General features: G+C 47.0%; 1 non-coding gene across 1 annotated transcript; it reads right to left on the bottom strand.

Moving 5' to 3' along the window:
* Nucleotides 1-1,988: 1,988 nt before the first annotated feature.
* Nucleotides 1,989-2,144, bottom strand: LOC128041534 (5.8S ribosomal RNA). Its single transcript, XR_008196543.1, has one exon. It is a non-coding gene; the product is annotated as a 5.8S ribosomal RNA (ribosomal RNA).
* Between the last annotated feature and the right edge of the window lie 7,831 nt (nt 2,145-9,975).

Raw genomic sequence — 9,975 nt, 5'->3', positions numbered from 1 at the left:
AACCATTGAGGCAGACCGTGTGATTAGACAAAAGTACCATCGACCGCGTCATGAATACTTAGTTCGATGGAAGGGACTTCCTAATAGCGAAGCAAGTTGGGAACCTGCCGAGGCATCGTGGCAGTTCCAAGGAAAAATTGACCAGTTCCATGAGGAGGACGCGACGAGGGCGTCGCTAGAACAAGTGGGGGAGAATGTCTTGGGTTGCACATGGGATCTCGCAACCATGATGGATTCATGCGATCCATCGCATTCGAGGGAGGTCATTTGGCCCAACTGGACTGGTCCATTCCTTGGAGGAATTAAAAGCCCATCTCCGGAGCTTGGCAAATAAGGAAAGTGATCTTTTGAAGATATGCTTGGAAAATATGGATGGTGATCTTTTGAGATATGTGATCCTAGATATTAAATGAAATCTTTAGAAGATACGATTATGTAATCTTAGAGATTTGATATTGTGATAGCTTTTAATTGTAGCCATTGATGTATTTTGATTTAGACCGTTGATTTTGGAGAGCCTCAACTATAAATAGAGGACTCTCTGTTCATTGTAATTCATTCAGTTGTTAATAAGAATTTTGAGAGTATTCACTCAAACTTTTCTCTCAAGTGTTCTTGCTTTTGTTCATATTTCAAGGCTCGTTCTTACTTCGTTCTTCTGTTGTTCTTCGTGGAAACCTTAAGGGAATTCTGTTGAATCCTTTATTGTTGCGAGTTAAGCTGACTTAGGCATTTTTACTGTTGAATCCTTTATTACTGCAAGTTAGGCTGACTTAGGCATTTTTGAGAAAGAAACTGCCTAAGGCCGCACGGATCCGTGAGAAAACTCTAAGTCCGTGACACTAGATGGTTCGATTAGTCTTTCGCCCTATACCCAAGTCAGACGAATGATTTGCACGTCAGTATCGCTGCGGGCCTCCACCGAAGTTTCTCTCGGCCGCCCGCCAGCATAGTTCACCATCTTTCGGGTCCCGACAGCATGCTCTTACTCGAACCCTTCTCAGAAGATCAAGGTCGGTCGGTGGTGCACCCGCGAGGGATCCCACCAATTAGCTTCCTTGCGCCTTCTGTGTTTTCTAGCCCGCTGACTCGCACATATGTCGACTCCTTGGTCCGTGTTTCAAGACGAACCGAATGGGAGCCCGCAGCCGACGCCCGAGCACGCAGTGCCAAAGCACGCCGAGATGGCGCGTCTTTGAGTCCCACGATCGTGGCGACGATGTCTCCACGGGCGATCGAATGCCCGGCTTGGGCCGCCACGACCGCGATCGGTCCACGCCCGAAGCCGATCGGCGGACCGGCTCTCGCCGTTCCACATCCAACCGGGCGCATCCGCGCCCCATCCGCTTCCCTCCCGACAATTTCAAGCACTCTTTGACTCTCTTTTCAAAGTCCTTTTCATCTTTCCCTCGCGGTACTTGTTCGCCATCGGTCTCTTGTCGATTTAGCCTTGGACGGAATTTACCGCCCGATTAGGGTGCATTCCCAAACAACCCGACTCAGAGACGGCGCCTCTTGGTGCGACAGGTCCGAGCACGACGTGGCTCTCACCCTCTCCGGCGCCCCTTTGCGAGGGACTTGGGCCGATCCGTCCGCCGAGGACGCTTCTCCAGACTACAATTCGGACGTCGATGGCGACCGATTCTCAAGCCGGGCTTTTCCGGTTCGCTCGCCGTTACTAGGGAATCTGGTAAGTTTCTTTTCCTCCGCTTATTGATATGCTTAAACTCACGGTAATTTCGCTCGACCTGGGTCACGATGCGAGCACCGTCCTTGCGATGCCGAAAGGGTTCAAGGGTCTCGATCGACGAACGCGCACGACTCCGAACGAGGTTGCTTACAGTATTACCACCGATCGTTGCGACGATGATGTCGTCGAGGACTCGAATTTAGGCCAACCGCTGGCTGTGAGCGCACGGGAGGCCAATTTTTACCCGCGATCCAACCGAGGCTCGAGGGCTCATGGTTGGATGGGGGGTGACAATGCGTGACACCCAGGCAGACGTGCCCTTGGCCTAATGGCTTGGGGCGCAACTTGCGTTCAAAGACTCGATGGTTGACGGGATTCTGTAATTCACACCAAGTATCGCGTTTCGCTACGTTCTTCATCGATGCGAGAGCCGAGATATCCGTTGCCGAGAGTCGTTCTGTATATTTTGCAACAAGAGAACAACATCACTGAAGCACCGACACCGCGAACGGTGCGGCAACAGAAGACATGCCGCTTTCTTCGTTTCGATTCCTTGGCGCGATTCGCGCCGAGGGTTTGTTCATTTTACCTCGAAGAGGTTGATCCCGACATCTCACCGAACCCGATGGGCAAAGGGACGATGAGACCGACCACTCCGAGACACGGCGGTGGAGAGAGGCGAGGATACACCCGCACCACCTCCGGTGTTGTTTACAACGCGTTCACGGGTCGTTCTGCTAGGCAGGTTTTGACAATGATCCTTTCGCAGGTTCACCTACGGAAACCTTGTTACGAGTTCTCCTTCCTCTAAATGATAAGGTTCAGTAGACTTCTTGCGACGTCGCGGGCAACGAACCGCCCACGTCGCCGCGATCCGAACACTTCATCGGACCATTCAATCGGTAGGAGCGACGGGCGGTGTGTACAAAGGGCAGGGACGTAGTCAACGCGAGGTGATGACTCGCGCTTACTAGGAATTCCTCGTTGAAGACCAACAATTGCAATGATCTATCCCCATCACGATGAAATTTCAAAGATTACGGGCCTATCGGCCAAGGCTATAGACTCGTTGAATACATCGAGAAGCGCGCGTCTGCCCGAACATCTAAGGGCATCACGGACTGTTATTGCCTCAAACTTCCTTGGCCTAAAAGGCCATAGTCCCTCTAAGAAGCTAGCCACGGAGGATCACCTCCGTGTAGCTAGTTAGTAGGTCGAGGTCTCGCTAGTTAATGTAATTAACTGGACAAATCGCTCTACCAACTAAGAACGGCCATGTACCACCACCCATAGAATCAAGAAAGACCTCTCATCATCAATCATTACTATGTCGGACACAGTAAGTTTCCGTGTTGAGTCAAATTAAGCCGCGAGCTCCACTCTGTGGTGCCCTTAGTCAATTCCTTTAAGTTTCACCTTGCGACCATACTCCCCGGAACCCAAAGACTTTGATTTCTCATAAGGTACCCCATGAGTCCTAAAAGCAACATCTGTCGATCCACGGTCGGCATCGTTTATGGTTGAGGCTGGGACGATGTCGATCGTCTTGAGCCCCCAACTTTCGTTCTTGATTAATGAAAACATCCTTGGCAAATGCTTTCGCAGCTTGTTCGTCTTTCATAAATCCAAGAATTTCACCTCGACTATGAAATCTGAATGCCCCGACCGTCCCTCGTTAATCATTACTCCGATCCTAAAGGCCAACACAATAGGATCGAAATCCTATGATGTTATCCCATGCTAATGTATACTAGCGTAGGCCCGCTTTGAGCACTCTAATTTCTTCAAAGTAATTGTGGAGGAACGACCCGACCAATTAAGCCCGAGAGCGCATCACGGCAAGAGGGACGAACAGACCGGTGCTCACCGTGAGGCGATCGGCCGACCAAATTTCTAAGTCCAACTACGAGCTTTTAACGCAACAACTTAAATATACGCTATTGGAGCTAGAATTACATGCATTTGCTTGGCACCGGACTTGCCCTCCAATGGATCCTCGTTAAGGGATTTAGATTGTACTCATTCCAATTACTGGACTCATAGAGCCCGGTATTGTTATTTATTGTCACTACCTCCCCGTGTTAGAATTGGGTAATTTGCGCGCCCGCTTCCTTCCTTGGATGTGGTAGCCGTTTCTCAGGCTTCCTCTCCGGAATCGAACCCTAATTCTCCGTCCCCCGTCACCACCATAGTAGGCCACTATCCTACCATCGAAAGTTGATAGGGTAGAAATTTGAATGATGCATCGTCGCCACAAAGGCCGTGCGATCCGCCGAGTTATCATGAATCATCAGAGCAACAGGAAAAGCCCGCATCGACCTTTTATCTAATAAATGCATCCCTTCTAGAAGTCAGGGTTTGTTGCACGTATTAGCTCTAGAATTACTACGGTTATCCGAGTAGCAAATACCATCAAACAAACTATAACTGATTTAATGAGCCATTCGCAGTTTCACAGTCTGAATTTGTTCATACTTACACATGCATGGCTTAATCTTTGAGACAAGCATATGACTACTGGCAGGATCAACCAGGTAGCATTCCTCCGCGACGTCGGTGCTGCATGGCCCTCAACATGCCGCGTGAGCAACGAAGAGGTCATAACAGAGCACAAGCATCGCCCGTGTCAAGAGACAAAATGCATAGGCATCAAGAGAGAAGGGCCTGAACCCTACTTTCACAAATATTTTCCGCATCCGAAAGCCCAATCGAGCACTAGTGCACCGACGAGGCCACGCCGATTTAAGGGGGCGCACTCAGGACACAAGGCACGATTAAGGTCCACCATGCACCCCGAAGGGCACGAGATGGAGAAGGGACGGCAACACATCCATAATTCCATCTGGCTTAGGTACGTAACACAAGATCCCGATCCCACCTTCTGAGTTTAATTACAACAAGGGGAGTTAATGAAGAGGAGTGTGGCTCGACAGTTCGATGCGAGTAGCACGGAGCCTGCCAATATACACAACCAAAACACCACTCATATGCCCATTGCATACTAGTAGTAGCGCCCACGCACACCGTCCAATAGCCCACCCAACCAATCGAATGGTAGGGGAGCGGAAGGAACAACGAACGAGGGCGCACCACAACTGCTTGGCACGAGAACTACGAGGAGCAAAGTCCCACTGGGACTTGGTCGAGCCAAGACCGAGCCTAAAATCTCAACTTACACCCCCTAGTGAGCCGTTGCCGTCAAAGGGACTTCGTACTGGGGTCACGGGCAGCTTCGAATGCGAGCAAGGGCTTGGTAAGGCCAAGATGCCGTGTGGTCGCCGACTTGGGATGCACAAGGCGTCCTTAAATGTGACAGGGCCGAATAGGCAAGCCAAGCTCGAGCCCATAGCAATGCATAAGCCACCCCAAGAGATCTTTTCCCGATATAAGGAACTTGGTCCTGGAGTCGTTGGCTACATTTTTATGGGTACGAGCTTGACCGGCCGGAAAATCTTCACCCTGGCCACTACCGCCGGCGACCAACCCACCACCGTTGGTGAGTCATGCGGGACGACCTGACCTCTATTGGGGGGCTAGACGCACCCCACCTAGGCTCGGAGGGGGGCACGTCGGGGGGCAGCGGATCTCTACCCTTTAAAGAGCTAAAAAAACTTCGTCAATCTGCTACCAGGAAAAATTCTTTTTTTTTGAAACAAAACGACCCCAAGGGTCAACACAATTCATTAAGAAACATCACAAATTACAGCATTGTGGATTTCCGGCGGATAATCCATTTCGAACAAACAATGTTTAGCCTCACTACACATTTTTTTACAAATTAAATGAGCTACAGTTTTACAAGACCGTTCGGTCCAAATTAAATTGGCCGATTTGAAAAAGCTGAAAGCTGCTGTGCAATCCTTTATCTGTGCGCCTATTGTGGTGACGTCATGGGCTAATTTATTAAACTTGTTGACCAGCCCCACGTGATCTGTCTCAAAGATGACTTGATCTTTTAAATTCAAATTACATGCAACTTTTATACTTTCTTCGAACGCCATACACTCTGCTTCTTCCACCGACATTCTGCCTTCTTTGAAACCCCCACCCCCTCCTAATACAAAGCCTTCTTCATCTCTTATAATCGTCCCATACCCGCATCTATTTTCACCTACAGTAGCATCAAAGTTTACTTTGAGAAAATTCTTTGGAGGTTTTTTCCACTTTTTCTCCTCTATATTCTGCGATAATAATGGTTCTTTCAGCAGGTTACAAATTCAAAATTCCCTGTGTAGGTTACTGGCTCTTTCCCATATCTATTTAGCCTCCTCTTCTTTTCCCCTGAAAATAAAATTATTTCTGTTATTCCAGCAGTTCCAAAGAATTGTCATCAGGTCGGCCATAGCTCTCTTATCCAGGACCCGCATCAGTTCTTCCAACCAGTCAATGCATCGATCGTAATTCTTAGAGATAAAGCTCCTGGTCCATCCGCCTATCGAAAGAACAGCTCTTGAGGTTAGGCAGTCTTTTAACGCATGTAACAGCGTTTCGGTTTTAGCTCCACATCTTGGGCATCCCTTGTTGAAACCTTGTCTGATGCTGGCGATCTTACAGTTCGTCGGAATTATTTCATGCCCCACTCTCCACGTAAAGACACGAATCTTCGGTAAGGTGTCAAGCTTCCAAATGGCTTTCCAAAAAAACCTATGAGGGCCATATCCTATTTCCTTCAACAGCAACCAGGAATAGGCAGACTTTGAGGTAAAATATCCATGAGGGTTATGAAACCATATCATTCTATCAGCTTGTCCCACATCTCCAATGGGAATGTTACATATCTTATCGCCCCAGTCCCATCCGTAAACTTGCTCGACTCTGTTGGCGTCCCAGCATCTGCTGTCCCCAAGCCACAGATCTTTCACCCTTTTTTCATTTTGGTTTAAGGTGTTGCTTTTAATGACGTCCCCATTTAGACCTTCCATTCCCCAGTTATCGGCCCAAATATTTATCTTTTCACCATTTCCGACCTGCCAACCAAAGCCTTCTTTTAGCATTTCCGCTGCTTTCGCAATGCTTGACCAGGTGAAGGATGCTTTGTCAACCTTTTTAGATTTAAAAATGTTACCGTCAGGAAAATATTTTGAAGACAGAACTTTGAAATAGAGGGAATCAGTGTTGTTTATTAGTCTCCACACTTGACGCCCTAAGAGAGCCATGTTGAAAAGTCGAACATCACGAATTCCAAGACCTCCCATAGCCTTCGGTTTACATAAGGTCTTCCACGGGATCATAGTCCAGTATCTTCCTTTCTCCTTTCCCGCCCACCAAGCTCTGCTCAGCTTTGCCTGGATGTCATCAATAATGCCTTTGGGTGCCAAGAAAATCGACATAGCATACGTGGGAATAGATTGGAGCACCGCTTTGATGAAGACTTCCTTACCGCCAAAGGAGAGCAACCTTTTTGTCCAACTATTTATCCTGCAAGACAGCCTATTAGTAATCTCCTTGAAAGCCGCAGATTTCTTCTTACCTACAGGAATAGGGAGGCCAAGGTAATTGTTTAGATTCTCCACCACCGTCATGCCAAGGAGGCCACCAAAGAAAGCTCCCTGATCACGTGATGTGTTTGGGCTAAAAAGAACCATTGACTTTTCAAGATTAATCTCTTGGCCTGAAATATTGGAGAAGGTATTGAGCATGTTAACAAGACTCTCCACATCACCCTTTTTATTCCTGACAAACAAAAGTGCGTCATCAGCAAAGAATAGATGATTTATTCTAGGACCATCCCTACTTGCCCGAATGCCCCTTAAAGAGTTATTCTCCTGGGCATGAATAAGCATTCTCGACAGAGCTTCCATACAAAATAAAAACAAATATGGAGATAGGGGATCCCTTTGGCGGAGACCTCTCTCAGGGATGAAAGAATTAGATAAAATATTATTGCATTTAACCATATATTTAACCGAGCGGACACATTCCATGATTTTAGCAGTCCACTTTCCATCGAATCCCATTTTCTTTATAATTGTTTCAATGAAATTCCACTCAACGCAGTCATATGCTTTGCTCATGTCGAGCTTGACCACAAATCCTTTATTGGGCCCATTTTTAGAGCTTTGAAGGTAATGGAGGAGCTCATGCGCTATTAGGATATTGTCGTGTATCATCCTGCCCGGCACAAAAGCGCTTTGATTTTGGCTGATGCAGCTAGGTAGGACAATTTTTAGCCGATTTGCATACACCTTTGAGATGATCTTGTATACAAACCTACACAAACTTATAGGGCGATAGTTAGTAATCTCACAGGGATCTCTAATTTTAGGGATTAATATGATCATAGTATCATTAAGACTAGAAATATCCTTTTCCCCGTTAAGAACGTCTAAGCAAGTCCGAATGGTATCCTTTCCCACTATCTCCCAGTGTGCTTGAAAAAATTTCCCGATAGCCCATCAATACCAGGGGCTTTGTTTGGGTTCATTTGCTTGATAGCTTGTAGAACCTCTTCCTCTGTATAGGTCATATTGAGCCATTCATTTGTTTCCCTCGTCACGCACTCCTTCATGTACCCCATCTCTTGGATTTCAACATTTTGGCCGTTTGCCCGGAACAGACTCACAAAATAATCTTTAGCCACCTTACAAATGTCTTTACTATTTGTCACCCAATTTCCTTCCACATCTTTGATCCTCTCAATTTTGTTCTTTTTCAGGTGACCAGTAGCTTTAGCATGGAAATACCTAGTATTTCGATCTCCCTCCCTAAGCCATCTTGACGTAGACCTTTGAGCCCAGTAGCTTTCTTCCCTAGCATAGAGAAAGTCAAGCCTTCTGCGAGCTTCCTTTAGCTTTTTCCCACTATCCACTCTACTGGCGGAATCAATGATCGACTCAATCTCTTTTTTCCAATTTCCGCATTTCACTCTTCATTTTCCCAAATTTCTGACATTGCCAGGGACCCAGAGCCGATCGCACCCTTTCCATCTTTTCCCCGTAGTCTGTATCCTCTCTATTCCAGGCTCTTTCAATAACATTTTTAGCTTCCTCATCCCCAGCCCAACAGACATCAAACTTGAAGCACAATCTCTTGTCTTTCGGGTAGTCTTTCGGTTTCCTACCCCATAAATCTAAAATAATAGCGTCATGATCGGACTGGGTTTGTCGAACCACTTTAGTAGCTATAAACGAGAAATTTTCCACCACTTCCACCGAGGTGAGGAATCTATCAAGTCTTTCCTTTATCAGGCTCCCCTCATTTCTGTTGTTTACCCATGTAAACCATCCACTGTCAGGCTTAATATCCACCAAAGCCATCTCATCCATGACTTCTTTGAACTCGTTCATTTGGACCCTGACTCCCCTGCGACCTCCTTCTTTCTCAGCATCATTCAGTATAGCATTGAAATCACCTCCTACCACCCACTCCTCCCTCACCGAATCCCCAACCCTCCTCAAAATATCCCAAGAGCTTCTTCTAAAATTCGGATTCGCATGCCCATAGAATCCCGTAACCCGAATGGTTTTGTTGTCATCCAGTCTAACCTTAGAGTCTATATGATGTTTGGAGAAGTTTTGTATAGACACATTCATCCCGTCCCTCCACATCAATGCAAGCCCACCACTCCGACCCTCTGAATTAACAGCTAAACCATTCTGCAGCCTACAGTTATTCTGAACCCTATGAAAATCATTGGCAGACATTTTGGTTTCGCTAAGGAATATAACATCAGGGTTGTTGACAGCGATAAGTTGCTTTAGCTCCCTTATTTTAGCAGAATTCCCCAGACCACGGCAATTCCAACACAAGAATTTCATTGAGAAGGCTGTATTCCAGCAAACCGACACCTTGAGAAGGGAGGAAACCAGGAGAATACAAGGGCACCACCACCAGAAACACCTTAGCCTGCCGACTCAAAGACCTTGACTAGACTTGAGGGAAAACCCGATCCCCGCCACCGAAGAGGACGCAGCAACTCAACCCACAAGACATGCGCGAAAACAAGAACTACGAGAGGAGGAAGGAAACTGCACCCAGAGACAAACCACAATAAACGAGAAAACCTCCCAAAGAAACAACACCCAACGTCCGACAGCCGAACCCCACCCCAGGTTTCAAGAACAGGGAAAGCCAACAAAAGACCCCCCACAACTCCCAGAAAAACAAAACCCCACAAAACCCAGAAAACAAACGAAACGAAACAAACCCAAAAGGGCACTAAATCCTTTCCGACGACGATGGTGGAACAGTCAGCATAGCAGGGTCAAGAACGTTCAGGACCAATCGTACAAGAACGACATGCATAAACGCAAGAAATCAAAAAAATAAAAAACCCTTAAACATGC

The sequence above is a fragment of the Gossypium raimondii genome, chromosome 5 (genome assembly GCF_025698545.1).
Source record: "Gossypium raimondii isolate GPD5lz chromosome 5, ASM2569854v1, whole genome shotgun sequence".
NCBI classification, from domain to species: domain Eukaryota; kingdom Viridiplantae; phylum Streptophyta; class Magnoliopsida; order Malvales; family Malvaceae; genus Gossypium; species Gossypium raimondii.
This window is presented reverse-complemented; position numbering and strand designations above follow the sequence as displayed.